Genomic DNA, 19,586 nt, shown 5'->3' on the forward strand with positions numbered 1-19,586 from the left:
AGTGACTTGCCCACAGTCACACAACTGACAAGTGGCAGAGCCGGGATTCAAACCCATGACTCTGACTCCCAAGCCCGGGCTCTTCCCACTAAGCCACGCTGCTTCCCCCAAGATGGGAGCAGGCAAGGTGATTAAGTGCTTTAAAGCCAATGGTAAGGAGTGTCTATTTGACGTGTAGGGCGATGAGCAACCGCTGGAGGTTCTTGAGGAGTGGAGAAACATAGGCTGAATGTTTTTATGGAAAGATGATCCGGGCAGCAGAGTGAGGTATGGACTAGAGAGTAGGGAGAGACAGGAGGCAGGGAGGTCAGCGAGGAGGTTGATGCAGTGGTCCAAGTAGAATAAGGTAAATGCTGGGGTCAAGGCGGTAGCAATTTGGATGGAGAGGAAAGGGTGGATTTTAGCGATGTTGTGAAGCTCGAACAGTCAGATTCTGGTGACAGATTGAATATGTGCGTTGAAAGAGAGAGATGAGTCGAGGATAACGCCAAGGTAATGGGCTTGTGGGACGGGGAGGATGGTGGTGCCATCTACAGTGATGAGAAAGTTAAGGGAGGACGGGGTTCTGTGGGAAGGTGGGGGGTTCTGTTATGTTAAGTTTGAAGTGTTGTTGGGATATCTAAGTAGAGAGGTCCCAAAGGCAAGAAGAAATATGTGGCTGTGGAGGAGAGAGATCAGGGCTGAAGCTGGAGATTTGGGAATCATCTGTATAGAGGTGGCAGGTGAAGCCATGGGAGTGAATGATTTCTCCGAGGGAAAGGGTGAAGAGGGAGGCTAGAAGGGGACTTAGAACTGAGCCTGAAGGGACTCCCACATTTAGAGGAAGAAAGGCAGGGGAAAAGCCTGTGAAAGAGACCGGGAATGAAAAAGCAACAGAAATAGAAGGAGAACCGAAAAGGACAGTGAAGCCGAGGTTAGATAAAATTTCTCCTGGAACATTCTTCCGAGAGAAACATTAGCTGATGTTATCTCCCAAGCAGCTAATACAGTGTTGTGTACTGAATAGGCCCTCAAGAAATATTGGTGTGTGAACTAAGGATCCTTATGATCTGCCCAAGATCACAGCACAGGGTTTGTGGCTGGATCATTTTAGGATCATCTAAAATGGATGATCCTTTGACTCCTAAGTCCGCGGATGGGCCCCGTCTGGTACCTCATAGTGTAGTGTCTCTCATCAGCCCCGAGCTCTTACTTCCCCACCCGCTTTTTCTGGAGCCACACCTGTAAAAGGAAATTAAGCAATTGCTTCCATCTACCTCCACTGATCCTGGAACAACAGGCAAATCATGGACGCGAAGGATGCCGATTTTTTCTTTTAGGAAAATGATGCTGCAGGAAGCTAAGCGGTGGCTTGCACCAAGATAGAACCATAGGGGTAGCCCTGGGGACATCTGCAAATAGAATCTGAGCTGTGACTGAGTCTTGAGGAGACAGGTTTTAGTAGTACAAGAAGAAATCAGGAATCAAACACCCCCTCTTCCCACCCTCCCAGAAGAAGATTCCTGTAGAATTTTCTTCTTCCTTTGCACAGCTCCAAATACCCCACGCTCCCCACTGCTGATTTTGCACAGGATGCTACATAAAATTTTCTATCACTGAATACCCCCCAACTCTACGATATTTATAATCCTAATCGTTGTTACAGCCAAACCATCAGCATCGAGGCAAATATCATCAAATCACACGGTAAGGTCTCAATAAATACGATTCAGTAAATCATCATCAAATCACCTTCACTGTGCAAGTCACGTGAAGAGAATGGACAAGAGCTGGCTATCCAAACAGCTCCTCTACGATGAGCTAAAAGGATACCGTCGTAAATAAAGTGAACGAGAGAACTCCTGAGAAGCAGACTGGCCTCGGGTAGAGCACGGGCCAGACTCAGAGTCACAGGACCTGGATTCTAATCTGAGAAATCTGGGGGAGGCAGAACGGCATTTGGGTGGGGAGACGAGGAGCTTAGAATGGTTAACTTTATTTTAATAACATTTTTATATAGCATTTCAGTGCATAGGAGTCTTATGAACGCGAAATTGGCTCTTCGGAAAAAGGAGGAAAAATAATACGAAGCTTACAGTCACCTCGATTTTTTCTTATGGCATTTATTATGCACTTACTATGTGTCAGACTTTCTAAGGTCTGGGGTAGACACAAGACCATCAGGTTGGATACAGAATATGGTCTACATGGGACTCTCAGTCTTAATCCCCATTTTACAGATGAGGTAACTGAGGCACAGAGAAGTGAAGTGACTCACCCAAATTCACACAACACACAAGTGGCGGAGCTGAGATTAGAACTCAGATCCTTCTGCTCTCCAGGCCTGTGGTCTGTCCATCGGGCCATGCTGCTTCTCTGCTTCAAATGCACTCTGCTTCAAATACGGAAGAACTCTTACGCTCCATTACGAACGTAATCAGAATACGTTTTCTCTCCCTACATTTCGTCCTGTTCGAGATCTATGGGAAACCTGGATGAGCTTGTTTTTGTGCACAGGGTTAATCCGGGATTTAGCGTGGTCAGTGAAAGTGCTGGGGCATCTGGATTCATTGACTGCAACAGCCCTTAATAGAGTCTAACTCGCTGGGGAAATATCGTGTGCATCACATTGTCATTTTGCATCTGTTGTTCTGATTAGGATCACGGCAACAAAGTCTGATGCATTAACGGTGGTTAGTTTGTCTCCTAAATAATTAATGAAATCCTGGGTGTCTTCCTAAGCAACAACCTGCTATCGCCGTACACCGCACAGAGCGGAGAGCCCAGACCGCCCCACTGTTCCACAAGGGTTCTTGGAAGGTACAAAGGGGAGTGATTTCTCACCACCTTTCCAACAGTTAAATACAGAGATCCTTGAAAAAGGCGGGAGAGAACCGTGTGACCTTGGGCAAGTCACTTCACTTCTCTGGGCCCCAGTTACCTCATCCTTAAAATGGGGATTAAGACTGTGAGCCCCATGCGGGACAGAGACTGTGTCCACCCTGATTAACTTGTATCTACCCCAGCCTTTAGTATAGTGCCTGGCGTATAGTAAGCGCTTAACAAATAATATTAAAAGAAAAAAGACCAAGAGAGAGACTGAAGACTTCCTTCTTGGCAACAAGACCAGGACGAGGGAAGAAAGCCCGCACTTACAATGGTGATGGAAATTGCTGCAGACAAAGCACAGAAAGGTCTGCTTGGCAAACAAAATAAACTTGTTTGGGGAATGTTTTCCCCTGCCATTTCAAAAACATTCAAATCTAGCTTTCCTTGTGTAGATTTTCCATCTTGACCCTCTTCGTCCCAGCATGTGTTCCGGCAATAAGCAGACACACCACGATTGTATGTGTAAATATCAACGTGAGAAGTGTTTTTCATAGACTGAATTTAAAAGTGAAAAAGTCAGTGGATTAGACTACCGTACAACGGAAAAACCAATTAACAAGAAAAGTGCCTGTCCCTGGATACTGTTATTTAGGAACTTGTCTATGGAATTTTACGGTACGAATCAGGCACTAAACGCTGGGGTAGATACTAGCTAATCAGGTTGGGCACTGTTCACGTCCACATGGGGCTCACAGTATTAATTCCCATTTTATAGACGAGGTAACTGGGGCACAGAGCAGTTAAATGACTTGTCCAAGATTACACAGCAGCCAAGGAGCGGAGCCATCATCAGAACCCAGGTCCTTCTGACTCCCAGGCCCGTGCTTTATCCACTAGGCCACGCTGCTTCTCAGTTTTCCATTTATCTACGTTTCATTCAGGGAACGGATTATAAAAATAAGTCGTTTAAGGATATTCTTGGGCTCTTGGAAATTTTGTCTTGTCTCATGCTGTCGAGTCGTCTCTGACCCGTAGCGACTTCATCTCTCAAAGAATGGCCCACCTCCAACTGCGATCGTTCTGGTAGTGTACCAGTGGGTTTTCTTGGTAAAAATACAGAGGTGGTTTACGACTGCCTCCTTCCGAGCAGCAAACTTGAGTCTCCACCTTTGATTCTCTCCCACGCCGCTGCTGCCCAGCACTGGTGAGTTTTGATTTGTATTTACTCTTGTAAATATCCACAATCCCAATATGTAGTAGGGGAGCTAATGATACCACATTCTCCCCCTCTAGACTGTAAGCTCGCTGTGGGCAGGGAATGCATCTGGGCAAGTCACTTAACTTCTCTGGGCCTCAGTTACCTCATCTGTAAAATGGGGATTAAGACTGTGAGCCGCACGTGGGACAACCTGATTCCCCTGTATCTGCCCCAGCGCTTAGAACAGTGCTCTGCACATCGTAAGCGCTTAACAAATACCAACATTATTATTATTATTATTATTGTTATATTCTACTCTCCCAAATGCTTAGTACAGTGCTCTGCTCTCAGTAAGCATTCGATAAATACAATTGATTGAATGAATGAATGAAAGTGTGGGCAGGGAAAGTGGCTACCAACTCTGTTTTACTGTACTCTCCCAAGCGCTTAGTAAAGTGCTCTGCAAACAGTAAGCGCTCAATAAATACCAATAAATGATTTAGGAACTGGGCCATTAATCAACACTGAATATACATCAAGAGAAAGAGAGGAAAACTGGGAAAGAGAATGCGATGAATGTCTAAATATTAAATGTAGTTTCACACGTTACACACACACACACATTTCACACATTACATGCACATTACACATTACACACTCCTCAGAAGCCTCCAGTGGCTTCCTTTGCCTCTTGACATCAAGGGGAAACTTGTGATCACTGACTTTTAGACACAAAAACAATTCTATCTCTGTTACCCACTCTCTTCTCCCACTATATAATAATAATACTGTTGGTATTTGTTAAGCACTTACTAGGTGCAGAGCACTGTTCTGAGCTGGGGGAGATACAGGGGAATCAGGTTGTCCCACGTGAGGCTCACAATCTTCATCCCCATTTTACAGGTGAGGAAACTGAGGCACAGAGAAGTGAAGTGACTTGCCCACAGTCACACAGCTGACAAGTGGCAGAGCTGGGATTCAAACTCATGACCTCTGACTCCCAAGCCCGGGCTCTTTTCCACTGAGCCACGCCAGCTTGCCCTCATAGTTCCCCTTAAACTGACCTGGTTCTTGTCTCTCTTACCTCCAACTTCTTTCTCGCATCTTCTCCCCTGCCTGAAATTCCTTCCCACTTCAAATCCAACAAACCACTGCTCTCCCCATCTTGAAAGCCCTGCTGAAATCCCATTTCCTCCAGAAGGCCTTCCCAATTAATCTCTAATCTCCCCACTTTAAACCAAATGAAGTAATAAAAGTAATAATGATGGTATTTGGTAAGGGCTTTCTATGTGTCAGGCATTGTACTAAGCGCTGGGGTGAATCGGGTTGGACACAATCCTTATCTCCTGTGAGGCTCATAGTCTTAATCCCCATTGCAGATGAGGTAACTGAGGCACAGAGAAGTGAAGTGACTCTCCTGAGGTCACCCAGCAGACAAGTGGAGGAGTCGGGATTAGAACCCATAACCTTATGACTCCCGGGCCCGTGGTCTATCCACGGCGCCGTACTGCTTCATAAAAAACATGGACTGTTTCACAAATCTACATGTCATCCTTATTCCTCCTGACTGCCATTTCATTAGCAGAGGGAGGAGGAGGAGGAGGAGCAGTATTTATTAAGTGCTTACTGTGTTATAGAGCACTGTACTAAGCACCGGGAGAGAATACATAGGTGGGAAATAGACAGTGATCCCTGTCCCTCTGGTGACTCACATCGTACACACTAAAGTACTCCCAACCACCTGTAACTTAAGCGTTTAGGCTGTGTCAGACACTGCACTAAATTAAAGCTCTAGGATAGTTACAAGCTAATCAGGTTAGACGGTCCGTGTCCCTCATGGACTCCGTTTTAATCCCCATTTTATAGATGAGCTAACTGAGGCCCAGAGAAGCTAAGTGACTCGACCGAGGTTACACAGCAGACAAGTGGCAGAGCCTGGATTAGAAACCGCGTCCTCTTGTCCAGTACTCATTTTATATACTCTATCACTTCTCTTCTCCGTGACTTAAGTTTGTCTCGCTATTTGTCTCTCCCAAGTGTTAAATGGAGTGTTCTGTCCACCATAAATATCCAATAAATACTCTTTATTTATCGATATTAACGTCCCTCTCCCCCTCTAGACCGTAAGCTCGTTGTGGACGGAGAACGCGTCTACCGATTCTACGATACTGTACTCTCCCAAGCTCTTAGTACAGTACTCTGCACACAGAAGGTGCTCGACTTGATTATCCTGCAGGAGTTTTTCACCAACTACGGGCGGCTCAGATAAAGAGCGCACCCCTCGAGCACCTGCTCAGTGCAGTAACCTTGGGCAAGTCACTTCACTTCTCAGTGCCTCGGTTACCTCATCTGCAAAGTGCGGATTCAGACTCCGAGCCCCGTGTGGGACAGGGACTGTGTCCAACGCGATTACCTGAATATCCCGGTGCTTAGAAATGTGACTGGCCCATAGTAAGCGCTTCACAAATGCCATTTAAAAAAAAAGTCCCATAGGTGTGGTGAGCAACTTGGCATTCAAATACCACTAAGGGAGTGAAAAAACTTCTACCGCCCAGCAACCTTCCCCTTGAATAATAATAATAATGTCGGTATTTGTTAAGCGCTTACTACATGCCGAGCACTGTTCTGAGCGCTGGGGTAGATACAGGGTGATCGGGTCGTCCCACGCGAGGCTCACAGTTAATCCCCATTTTACAGATGAGGTAACTGAGGCACAGAGAAGTGAAGTGACTTGCCCACAGTCACACAGCTGACAAGTAGCGGAGGCGGGAATCGAACCCATGGCCTCCGACTCCGAAGCCCAGGCTCTTTCCACTGAGCCACGCTGCTTCCCCAGGCAGCGTGAAGCAGGATCGTCAGTTCATCCGTGGTAGTTATTGAGCCGCTTACTCTGTATAGAGCACTGTACTGAGCACTTAGGAGAGTACAATATAACAGCCACATTCCCTGCCCACATAAACTGGGTAACTCTGGAATCAGGAGCAGACCAGGGAGCAGACACAAGCCCGACGTAGACCTTGTGTGGCTTACTTCCCCACGATACTCATGTAATGAGAGAAGCGTGTCACGTAGAGAAGCAGCGTGGCTCAGTGGAACGAGCCCGGGCTTGGGAATCAGAGGTCATGAGTTCTAATCCCGCCTCCACCACTTGTCAATTGTGTGGCTTTGGGTCAGTCACTTAACTTCTCTCTGCTTCAGTTACCTCAGCTGTAAAACGGGGATTAAAACTATGAACCCCGGGTAGGACAGCTTAATTACCTTGTATCTACCCCGGCGCTTAAAACGGTGCTTGACTCATAGTAAGTGCTTAACAAATACCATTATTATTATTAAATATTCTTATACTACTCTCTCATTTTTCCCGTGGACTAGAAGCTCCACATGGGGAGGGACCGGGTCTACCGACACTGTAATATTTTGCTCAGCAATTAGCAATAAATACAATAAATACAATCGACTGATTGATGGATTGATTAGCTGTCACCCCAAAGCCAAAACCTATGAATCGGTATCAGCCCAGAATCCCCCCTTTCCCTCTGCTCCTCCCCCTCTCCTCTCCCTTCCCCTCCCCTCAGCACTGTGCTCGTTTGCTCAATTGTATATATTTTCATTTTCCTATTTATTTTGTTAATGAAAGGTACATCACCTTGATTCTATTTATTGCTTTTGTTTTTGTCTGTCCGTCTCCCGATTAGACCGTAAGCCCGTCAAAGGGCAGGGACTGTCTCTATCTGTTACCGATCTGTCCATTCCAAGCACTTAGTACAATGCTCTGCACATAGTAAGCGCTCAATAAATACTATTGAATGAATGAATGAATGCATGCATGCATGAATGAATGAATATGGTTTGAATTTGCACTGAGCGTAGAGGCTGCCGCTCCCTTGTTCTTTCCAGAGCTTCTTTTTTGTCTGTGGACATTTTGGGCGTCTTTCCATGCCTCCAGTTCGCTTCCAAATCAATGTGACTGTTGGATTTTGATTTGAAGTGTGTCAATTTTAGACTTTGTGCAGTGCCAAGGGGTTTATGCCTTAGAATATGCATGGATTGGAATGTATTTTTAGCCAATCAGTGCTAATTACAGGTCAGATAGACTCTCCATCTCTTTCGTCGGCAAGAATGTAATAAGCGGCCTGATTTCCCAGACAGTCAAAGCTCATCTGAAGGAGAAGCTGCAGATTAGGCTCAACATCTCCCGGCAAACCAAACATTTAATTCTGCAGCTTTTAACTTAGAGAGAAGTTTCCGGCTAAGAGGTTCTCTCCCAAGAAAGTGAAAATCCTCTCAAATTACTTGCACAGGGGAAGGCTTGGGGAAAGAGTGCAATTTACTGTTCTGGTTCTCATCTGTCTTTTTTCTTTGCAAAATTGCATGTGATCCATCAAACCTATAAAACACCAAGACCAATACACCTTATTCACCCATGTTTAAGGATGCTAATGATACTGGAAGTCAGTCATTTATTCATTTATTCATTTATTGAGCACTTACTGTGTGCAGAGCACTGTATTAAAAGCTTGGGAGAGTACAGTTCGACAATAAACAGACACATTCCTTGCCCACAAATGGAGCTCAATGGAGACCAAACCCCCCAGTGCCTGCCCTTGGGTAATAATAATGTTGGTATTTGTTAAGCGCTTATTATGTGCAGAGCACTGTCTTAAGCGCTGAAGTAGATACAGGCTAATCAGGTTGTCCCACGTGAGGCTCACAGTCTTAATCCCCATTTTACAGTTGAGGGAACTGAGGCACAGAGAAGTGAAGTGACTTGCCTACAGTCACACAGCTGACAAGTGGCAGAGCTGGGATTCAAACTCGTGACCTCTGACTCCCAAGCTTGTGCTCGTTCCACTGAGCCACGCTGCTTCTCCATCCATGAGGAGCAACATTTGGGATTTGAATCGAGGCCTCGCAACTAACCGGTCAATCACACACCTCATCATGTCACAGCAAAGCAGCGTGGCCTAGTGGATAGAGCACGGGCCCGAGAGTCAGAGGACCTGGGTTCTAATCCCGGCTCCAGCACGTATCTGTCGTGTGACCTTGAGCGAGTTACTTAACTTTTCTGTGCCTCAATTATCTCAACTGTAAAATAGGGATTAAATCCACCTTCCTCCTTCTTAGTCTATGAGGCCCACGTGGGACAGGGACTGTTTCCAACCTACTTATCTTGTATCTACCCTAACGAGAAGCAGCGTGGCCTAGTGAAAAGAGCCTAGAGCTGGGAGTCAGAGGACCCGAGTCCTAAACCGCGATCCGCCACTTGTCTGCTGGGTGACCCGGATCAAGTCGCTTAATTTATCTGGTTCTCGGTCACCTCATCCATAAAATGGGGATTAATACTGTGAGCCCCACGTGGGACAATACCTGTGTCCTCTATCTACTCTAGCTTTTAGTACAGTAAGCCCAGAGAAGTAAAGTAATAATGTTGGTATTTGTTAAGCTCTTACTCTGTGCAGAGCACTGTTCTAAGCGTTGGGGAAGACACAAGGGAATCGGGTTGTCCCATGTGGGGCTCACAGTCTTAATCCCCATTTTACAGATGAGGGAACTGAGGCACAGAGAAGTTAAGTGACTCGCCCACAGTCACACAGCTGACAAGCGGCAGAGCCGGGATTCAAACCCATGATCTCTAACTCCAAAGCCCGGGCTCTCTCCACTGAGCCACGCTGCTTCACTTGCCCAAAGTGACTTGCCCAACGTCACATAGCGGACAAGTTGCGGAGCTGGGATTAGAACCCATGACCTTCTGACTCCCAGGCCCGTGCTCTATCCACTAGGCCATGCTACACTGTGCCTGTTCATCGCTTCTCTCGCACAGACTACATCTAGTTGTCTTTCTCCTTAATTGGCAAGAGCTTGTTTAATAATAATGGTATGTATTAAGCGCTTACTATGTGCCGAGCACTGTTCTAAGCGCTGGGCTGGATACAAGGTAATCAGGTTTTCCCACGTGGGGCTCACAGTTTTAATCCCCATTTTACAGATGAGGTAACTGAGGCACAGAGAAGTTAAGCGACTTGCCCAAGGTCACACAGCAGACAAGTGACAGAGTCGGGATACCACTTCACCATCTGTATTTAGAGAAGCAGCAAGGCTTAGCAGTAAGAGCCCGGGTTTGGGAGCCAGAGGACGTGGGTTCTAATCACGGCTCTGCCACTTGTCTGCTATACTACCTTGGGCAAGTCACTTCACTTTTCTAGGCCTCCGTTACCTCATCTGCAAAATGGGGATTAAGACTGTGAGCCCCACGTGGGGCAACCCGATTACCTTGTATCAACCCCAGCACTTAGAACAGTGCTTGGCAGAAAGTAAGGGCTTAACAAATGCCATCATCACTATTATTATTAATATTATTATTATTGTCAGCTGGGTGACTTTGGACACGTCACTTTACTTCTTTGGGCCTCATTTACCTCATCTGTAAAATGGGGATTAAGACTGGGAGCCCCACCTGGGACAACCTGATGACCCTGTATCTACCCCAGTACTTAGAACAGTGCTCTGCACATAGTAAGTGCTTAACAAATACTAACATTATTATGACCTTGTATCCCCCGCCCCCAGTGCTTAGAACAGTGCTTGGCACATAGTAAGTGCTTAACAAATGCCGTGATGATCATTATTATTATCCATATTTATCCACGGGATAACGGCAATGCGAGTTATAACCTTCAGAGAAAACTCCTGCCTTGTGAAGCCGGAACTGTGGTTTAGGCAGGATCTGGCATCAGGGTGTTCCCGTGCTTAGATTTCCTATGACTGTTGTGGTCTGAAGCGAATGTTATTTGTACAGCTGCAATGCAACATTTGCATAAGTTACAATTAAAAAGGAAAAAATGTAATTACAAATTTTCAACTTAATTTGAACGATTTGGAAAAAAAACGCTCATTTGGCAGAAGCAACAGCTTTCAGGAAAACATCAGTGGATCCTTTTGTGTGGGCAGCAAAGACCGAGCCCGTCTGAAGGGTTTATCTTTAACCCTTGAATCCTGTGGCCTGCTCCGGGGCGGGGAAAGAGCACCGCCAAACCTCTCAGACTGCCAGCACTGGAGCCCAACAGAACGAGGTAATGTTTGTTTGGAAAATAAGATTACAACGTATCCAGTGATTCATAAATATTTGCATCTTATAATTGTTTCTAAAAATGAAGTGGAAGTGAAATTGTACCAAAGCATTCTTTCTCCGACGAAGGGGGTGAGCAGCAGAATTTTAACTAGTTTCTTTTCCCTTCACCGCTGAGAGTGTGCGTCGAGATAGGGAATCTCATCTTCAAGGGTCGCCCTCCCTCCTCCTATCTGATAGTTACTCTTCCCAGCTTCAAAGCCTTATCGAAGGCGCACCTCCTCCGGGAGGCCCTCCCTGACTAAGCCCTCCTTTCCTCTTCTCCCTCTCCCTTCTGCGTCGCCCTGATTTGCTCCCTTTATCCCCTCCCCACCCCCCGCCCCACAGCACTCGCGTACATATCCGTCATTTAATTATTCATATTAACGTCCGTCTCCCCTTCTAGACTGTAAGCTCACTGTGGGCAGGGAATGTGTCTGTTTATTGTTCTATGGTACTCTCCCGAGCACTTAGTACAGTGCTCTGCACGTAGTAAGCACTCGATAAATACAACTGAATGAGTGAATGTGCTTCATTTAGGGCAGGACTGGTTCCTTAAGGGCTCCCAAGCTTTATTCTTATCTTTATGATATTTTCCCCAGACGATAATAATGTTGGCGTTTGTTAAGCGCTTACTATGTGCCGAGCACTGTTCTGCTGTACCCCGAGCACTGGGGTAGATACAGGGCAATCCGGTTGTCCCACGTGAGGCTCACAGCTAATCCCCATTTTACAGATGAGGTAACTGAGGCCCAGAGAAGTGAAGTGACTCGCCCACAGTCACACAGCTGACAAGTGGCAGAGCTGGGAGTCGAACCCATGGCCTCTGACTCCGAAGCCCGGGCTCTTTCCACTGAGCCACGCTGCTTCTCTAAGCTCACTGTGGACAGGAAATGGGTCTACCGACTTTATTATAGTGATATAGTGTACTCTCCCAAGAGCCCTAATACAGTGCTCTATACTCATTGATAGCTCAATAAATAAGATTGGTTGATTGATTTTTTTTTTTTCCCTAGCCGCTCTTTCTTTCTGGTAAAGAGTTGTTTTCCCAAGGGCGTACTCAGCCAAGGGATGGAGCTTTCAGGTGGGGCAGAGAATGAACACTGGGGCCTACGGGTGCTTCCACAGAAGAAAACAGTGTGGCTTAATGGATAGCGCACGGGCCTGGGAGTTAGTGGACCTGGGTTCTAATCCTGGCTTGGCCAACTGCTTGCCGTGGGACCCTGGGCAAGTCACTCAACTTCTCTGTGCTTCAGTTTCCTCCACTTTATAATGAGGATTCAATACCTGTTCTCCCTCCTATTTAGACTGTAACTGTGTCCAATCTAATTAACATGCCGGGACCCCAGTGCTGAGAACGGTGTTTGATACGTAGTAAATGATTAACAAATACCATTAAAAAGCAAAGCAAAGAGACAAAAAAGTCAACTTCCTTTATTCTCCCACACAGTGGAACTGCCCTGGTGCTAATCTCTTATGCTCTAGATTGTAAACTCATCAGAGGCAGGGCACAAATCTGCTAATTCTGCTGTACTGTACTCTCCCGGGAGCTTAATACAGTGCTCTATACATAGTAAGCGCTCAATAAATATGACACTGATTGACTGTAAGTGAGCCCCACGTGGGGCAAGGAATGTGTCCAACCCGATTTGCCTGTATCCACACCAGTGCTTAGAACACAGTAAGTGCATAATACCACAATTATCATTCTTCTTATTTTTATTATTAAGCTCATCCTCTAGACTATAAGCTCATCCCCTAGATTATAAACTCATTATGGGCAGGGAGCCTGTTCGCTAATTCTGTTGCACCATACTCTGCCAAGCGCTTAGTACAGTGCTCTGCACGTAGTAAGCACAAAATAAATGCCATTGAATGACTGATTATGGTCACTGTATTAAAATGAGATATTTCCATGAAAAGGAAAACCCTTCCCAGCCTTTCTTTCCCCACAACATTACCTCCCACTCTCAAAACAGAGATAAGCAAAAGAAAAAAAAACGTTTTTGATCAACACCCCCCAATCTGTTTCCTTGGAATCTGAAAAGAGATTTTTCTGGAAAACAAAAACCCATTAGGTGACACGATCCCATTCTCCACCTGAGACACTGCAGGACGTTGTTAAAGTCCATATAGAACATTACTGAAAAGTGCACTTTCTTTTAACTGTGAAGCATGTTGTTTGTTGAAGAAAGAACAAGAAGGGGAACCAGAAGAGACAAGTAGGATCTTTCTTAAAGAAAGCATGCTTGTTCTTAGAAAAACTTGGAGAGAGAGTTCAAGAAATTGCTGACATTTCGGATGCTCTTCTAGATTGTAACGGTTTTAAGGAGAGCTAAGGAACTGATTTTATTTCTTCACCTTTAGCTTATTCGGTGTTGAGACCTGATGCCACTTTTCTAAGCCAATATTTTCCCATTTCTCCTGCCTGGGCCACATTCTTTCCAGTTCTCATTCAAGACAATATTCTCCCGCAAAATCGTCAGCTTCTTGAGAACAGAGATCATGCCTACTTTCTCTAGTGTAGAAGTGATACTATTTATTAACTGTTTACCGTGTGCAGACACTGGTCTAAGCCCTGTTTCTCAGAGGGCTCAAAATCTAAGTATATTCTCCCAAATGCTTAGTACAGTGCTCTGCACACAGTACGTGTTCATTCATTCATTTATTTAATCATATGTATTGAGTGCTCACTGGGTGCAGAACACTGTACTAAGCTCTTGGGAGAGTACAATAGAACAATAAACAGATACATTCCCTGCCCACGGTGAGCTGACGATCCAGAGGGGGAGACAGACACTGATATAAATAAATAAATCGTATATATGTACATAAGTGCTGTGGGGCTGGGAGGGGGAATGAATAAAGGGAGCAAGTCAAGGTGAGGCAGAAAAGAGAGGGAGAAGAGGAAAGAAGGGTTTAGGGAAGGCCTCTTGGAGGAGATGTGCCTTCAGTAAGGCTTTGAAGGGCAGGGAGAATAATTACCTGTGAGATTTGAGGAGGGAGGGCGGTGAGTACAACTGATTGATTGATTTGAAAAGGTTAATCCAATCCAGTGAAGCCTAAAACTCCAGAGAATTGCTTGCCTGGAGGATCGAGCTCAAAATTTGAGAAAAAGTAAAATTTCAGAAAGTACCATTGTATGCGTCCTCACTGAGTGTAGGCCGGGACGAGGGAGGCACAAGAGTGACTGTTCCATTCCCCGAGCTGACTCTAGTGAGGCAGGGGCTGTGCAAAAGGGTTGGGCCAATGACCATTTTTCTAAATGCGCTGCCTTCACTGAACCAGGGGTCAGAAACCACTTTCTGAGAAAAAGAGGGGAGAAAGGAGAGGAGAGGTGAAAGGAGGGGGAAAGGGGGAGAGGAGGGGAGGGGAAAGAGAATGGAGGAGAGGGGAGGGGAGGGGGAAAGAGAATAGAGGTGGAGGGGAGGGGAGGAGAGGAGAGGAGAGACGAGAAGGGGAGGAAATGGGAGGGGAAGAGAGGAGAGAAGAGAATAGCAAGAAGGAGGAGAGAGGAGAGGAAAGGAGGGGAGAGGAGAGGAGGAGAGGAAAGAGGAAAGGAAGTGAGAGGATAGGAGGGGAGAAGAGAGGGGAGGGGAGAGGAAAGGGGAGGAGGGGAGAAGAGAGAAGAGAAGATGGAAGAGGAGAGAAGGGAGGAGAGAAGGGGAGAGGAGAGAGGAGAGGAGAACAGAATTAAGGGTGGAGGAGCAAGAGAGGGAAGATGAACTAAGAAGAAAGCAGAAGGCAGGGGAGGGGGTAGTGTGATGTTCGACTCCACTGCCAGTGGCCCCCAGGGGCCTCCAAGGTCCCGGCCCCGATTGTAGCCTAGACCTCTCACCAGCTCCTGGTGGCAAGTTACTGTCTATTACCCTTAGATGATCGGGCCACTTGCCTGTTGCTCAGTGTCCCCACCTTCCTCCCTCCATTCATTCAATCATATTTATTGAGCGCTTACGGTGCAAAGCACTGTACTAAGCTCTTGGGAAACTAAAGTATAACAACAAAAAGACACTGTCCTGCCAACAACGAGCTCACAGTCTGGAGACGAGTTAGTGGCCCCACACCTGTACTCTCCCAAATGCTTAGTAGAGTGCTCCGCATACAGTGATCACTCAATAAAACGATTGAATAAATGAATAGGGTGTTCCGGGGCGGGGAGGCCTTCAAGAGTCACAGGTGTTTTCGAGATAATAATAATTATACTATTTGTGATCTCTCTAAGTGGTTACTTTGTGCCAAGCACCGTACTGAGTTCTGGGGGGAGATACGAGATAATCGGATCGGACCCGATTATCCAGTTATCTTATTATGTGGAGCTCACCCTCTAAAGAGCAAGGAAAATAGATATTAAGCCCCGTTTTACAAATGAGGAAACTGAGACACAGAGAAGTTAGGTCACTTGCCCAAGGTCACACAGGAGGCAAAGTAACAGAGCTGGGATTAAAACCAGGTCCATGCACTTTCCACTAGCCTATGTTGCCAGACGTGATTCTATGAGTCCCATGTGGGAGAGGGACTGTGTCCCACCTAATTTACTCGTGCCTTTCTCCAGTGCTTAGAACAGTGTTTGACACAGAGTAAGCCCTTAACAAATACCATCAAAAGAAAAAGAAAAAAAGGTTTCAATTTTCATATTTCCAGCACGCCTTCTCCAGGCATGGCCTCCGTATCTCAATCTTTCCACCCACTGCCCCTGCCCCACTCCCCACCTCAACCCACCACTCACACTGACACGCATCTTTACCTTCTCGCTTCTCACAACGTTTTAACACAGCCAGCGCCCAGAGACTGGCCGGAGTCGATCAAACGTTCAATCAATTGTATTTACTGAGCGCTCACCGTATGCGGAGCACTGTACCGAGCACTTGGGAGAAGAAGAAATGAGGACTTAGTGAGGGAAAACCTCAAGACATTCAAACAGTTTCCTCACAGAGAGAGCGGGTGAAATAAGAAGCGGCTTTTCTCCGAGAGGCTCATTCATTTCAAAGGGTGTTTGATTCCCAAAGGAAAGGCCTACCTGCCTGTGGAGTGTCATATTGGGGTTTCATTAGTGCAGTAGTTAAGAGGAAATATTGAAGGCCGGTAAAATAAAATGTAAATAACTGCTTAATTATGCATGTACTACAAAATGGAGTAACTCCAAACTAATTAGAAATATCCAACTATGATAGTCAGCTTTGTGGCTCTTCCAAGGTTCAATACTTACATGAGAGACCCCTTGGAGTCTCTAGGTCGGGGTGGAGCTTTACTGGGATATAAAATTAGTCTGAAGCATCCGTAGCTTAAGGCTCCCGAAGCCACCCTTCAGAGGAAGATTAAAGAACTCAGTTTACCTAGAAGACATTCAATCAATCCATCGATCATATTTATTGAGCGCTTACTGTGTGTAGATCACTGTGTTAAGTGCTTGGGAGAGTATAGTATAACAGAGTTGGTAGACACATTTCCTGCCCCCTGTAGACTAGTTCTCTGGAGAAGATACCAATGCTAGGAATACTCCAGGGAAAACGTGGAAGAGGCAGACCTGTCGCTAGATGGACAGAGAGCATAACGACGATAACGGAAGAATCGTTAGAAAGGTTGCGGCTTATGGCAGAGGACGGGACGTTCTGGAGAAAGTATATCCACCGAGTCGCTACGAATCGGAAACGACTCGACGGCACTTAATAATATTAGAATGTAAGCCCGTCAGTGGGCAGGGATTGACTCTACCTGTCGCCGAATTGTACATTCCAAGCGCTTAGTACGGTGCTCTGCACATAGTAAGCGCACAATAAAAACTATTGAATTAATGAATGAATAATAATGAGCTCGTAAGTGGTTTTTCAATAAGACAGAAGAGTAGAAGCTTGGCCTTGGCTGGGGCTTGCTGCTGGACTCTATCAATCGATCGATCAATCAACCAATGGTATTTATCGAGCACTTACTTTATGCCGAACACTGTACTGGCATTTGAAAGAGTATAATACAGTTGGTAGACACAATTCCTGCAGAGAAGTTTACAATCTTCTGAGGGAGTTTGACACTCCCAGGCTATAATTTATGATTGGATGACACATCTATCAATTCTGTGGTATTGTACTCTCCCAAGCACTTAGTTCAGTGCTCTGCACGGAGGAAGTGCTCAATAAATACCACTGACCGGTTGATCACAATGCACCAAACTGCAGGTCAACATACAGTTCTCCTTCAACGGGGGCTTTCACCAGGCATTTTGGATGGACTGCTGTTGAGAAATTAGGGAATATTCTTCCAACAGGCCGGGCTTTCCTTAAAGCGAGAGTCTCCAAAGCATTCAACTCCTGCCTTGGTGATTTCTTTCAAAGGCACAGTGCAGTGCTTTGAGTTCCACAAACCCACCCAAAGAAATTGATTCATAATCATAATAATAACGTTGGCATTTGTTAAGCGCTTACTACGTGCAAAGCACTGTTCTAAGCACTGGGGAGGATACAAGGTGATCAGGTTGTCCCACGTGGGGCTCACAGTCTTAATCCTCATTTTACAGATGAGGTAACTGAGGCCCAGAGAAGTGAAATGACTTGCCCAAAGTCACACAGCTGACAAGCAGCAGAGCCGAGATTTGAACCCATGATCTCTGACTCCCCAGGCCGGGCTCTTTCCACTGAGCCACGCTGCTTCTCTGCACCAGTGGTTTGCATAGGGTGATTCAGATCCTCTAATCTCCACCAATCTCCCCCTCTAGTCTGTAAATTCATTATGGGCAGGGAACAAATCTGGAAGTATTTGGGAGAGTACAGAGCAACAGCGTTAAGCACTCTGTTCTACACAATGTAAGCACTTAATAAATATCATCAATCGTGTTTCCACTACTTCTACTGTCCGCTGATGTGGGGGGAGGAGAGGGAGGAGGAGGAGGCAGAAGTTAGCAGCATCCGGGGGAAAGAGGACACCTCTTTTGGGGGGTAGGTTCTCCAACCCACTAGAGAAACTTCCTGGTTGAATTTCTCCACTCTGCCTCAGTGGTTTGTTGGCATTTTCTCCCTCTCTGCCTCGACTAACCCCTCATTTCCCTCTTCTCCCACTCCCTTCTAGATCACCCTGGCACTAGGATTTTTCTCCCTTTATTCACCCTTCCCTCAACCCCACACCATTTATGTCCATAATCATAATTATTTATTTATATTAATGTCTGTCTCCTGCACTCATTCGATCATTCAGTCGAATTTATTGAGCACTTGTGGGCAAGTCACTTAACTTCTCTGTGCTTCAGTTACCTCATCTGTAAAATGGGGATTAAGAGTGTGAGCCCCACGTGGGACATCCTGATTCCCCTGTGTCTACCCCAGCGCTTAGAACAGTGCTCGGCACATAGTAAGCGCTTAACAAATACCAGCATTATTATTATTATTATTATTCACTAGGTCAGTGGATGCAGCAGGGGAGAAGGAAGGTGGGGGTGTAACTCTTTACGAAGAGCATGCCATGGTCATTTTTTGATACTAATAATAATAGTAACTGTGGCATTTGTTAAGCACTTACTATGTGCCAGACATTGTACTAAGCGCTGGGGCGGGTACAAGCAAATCATGTTGGTCTCAGTCCCTGTCCCTTGTGGGGCTCACAGCCTTAATCCCCATTTTAAGGATGAGGGAACTGAGGCACAGAGAAGTGAAGTGACTTGCCTAAGGCCCCAGAGCAGACAAATGGCGGAGCGGGGATTAGAACCCATGACCACGTGTGCAGGATGTGTGATGTGATGAGATCCTCTACCGCCCACCTCCTCACCGTCCCCCGTTCTCGCCCGTCCCGCCGTCGACCCCCGGGCCACGTCCTCCCGCGGTCCCGGAACGCCCTCCCTCCTCACCTCCGCCAAAGTCATTCTCTTCCCCTCTTCAAAACCCTGCTTAAAACTCACCTCCTCCAAGAGGCCTTCCCAGACTGAGCTTCCCCTTTTCCCTCCGCTGCCCTTCTACCCCACCCTTCACCTCCCCTCAGCTAAGCCCCCTTTCCCCCCCTTTTCCTCTGCTCCTCCCTCCCTCCCTTCCCCTCCCCTCAGCACTGTGCTCATCCGCTCATTTGTATGTATTTTTATTACCCTATTTATTTTGTTAATGAGATGTCCATCCCCTTGATTCTATTTATTGCTTTTATTTTTGTCCGTCTGCCTCCCCCGATTAGACTGTAAGCCCGTCAGTGGGCACGTACTGTCTCTATCTGTTGCCGAATTGTACATTCCAAGTGCTTAGTACAGTGCTCCGCACATAGTAAGCGCTCAATAAATACTATTGAATGAATGAATGAATGAATGGGAAAGGCGGGATACCCATTCACCACCGAAGTGTCCACAGCATCTGTGAACCGTTGTGGGCAGAAATTGTCTCTCTTTATTGTATGGTACTTTCCAAATGCTTAGTTCAGCGCTCTGCACAGAGTAAGCGCTCAATAAATACGATTGAAAGAATCACCCCAATCCCATGCTGCAGTGTGGACCCAGGTTAGCAGGCAGCTGCC

Source organism: Ornithorhynchus anatinus, chromosome 4, assembly GCF_004115215.2.
Source record: "Ornithorhynchus anatinus isolate Pmale09 chromosome 4, mOrnAna1.pri.v4, whole genome shotgun sequence".
Lineage (NCBI taxonomy): Eukaryota > Metazoa > Chordata > Mammalia > Monotremata > Ornithorhynchidae > Ornithorhynchus > Ornithorhynchus anatinus.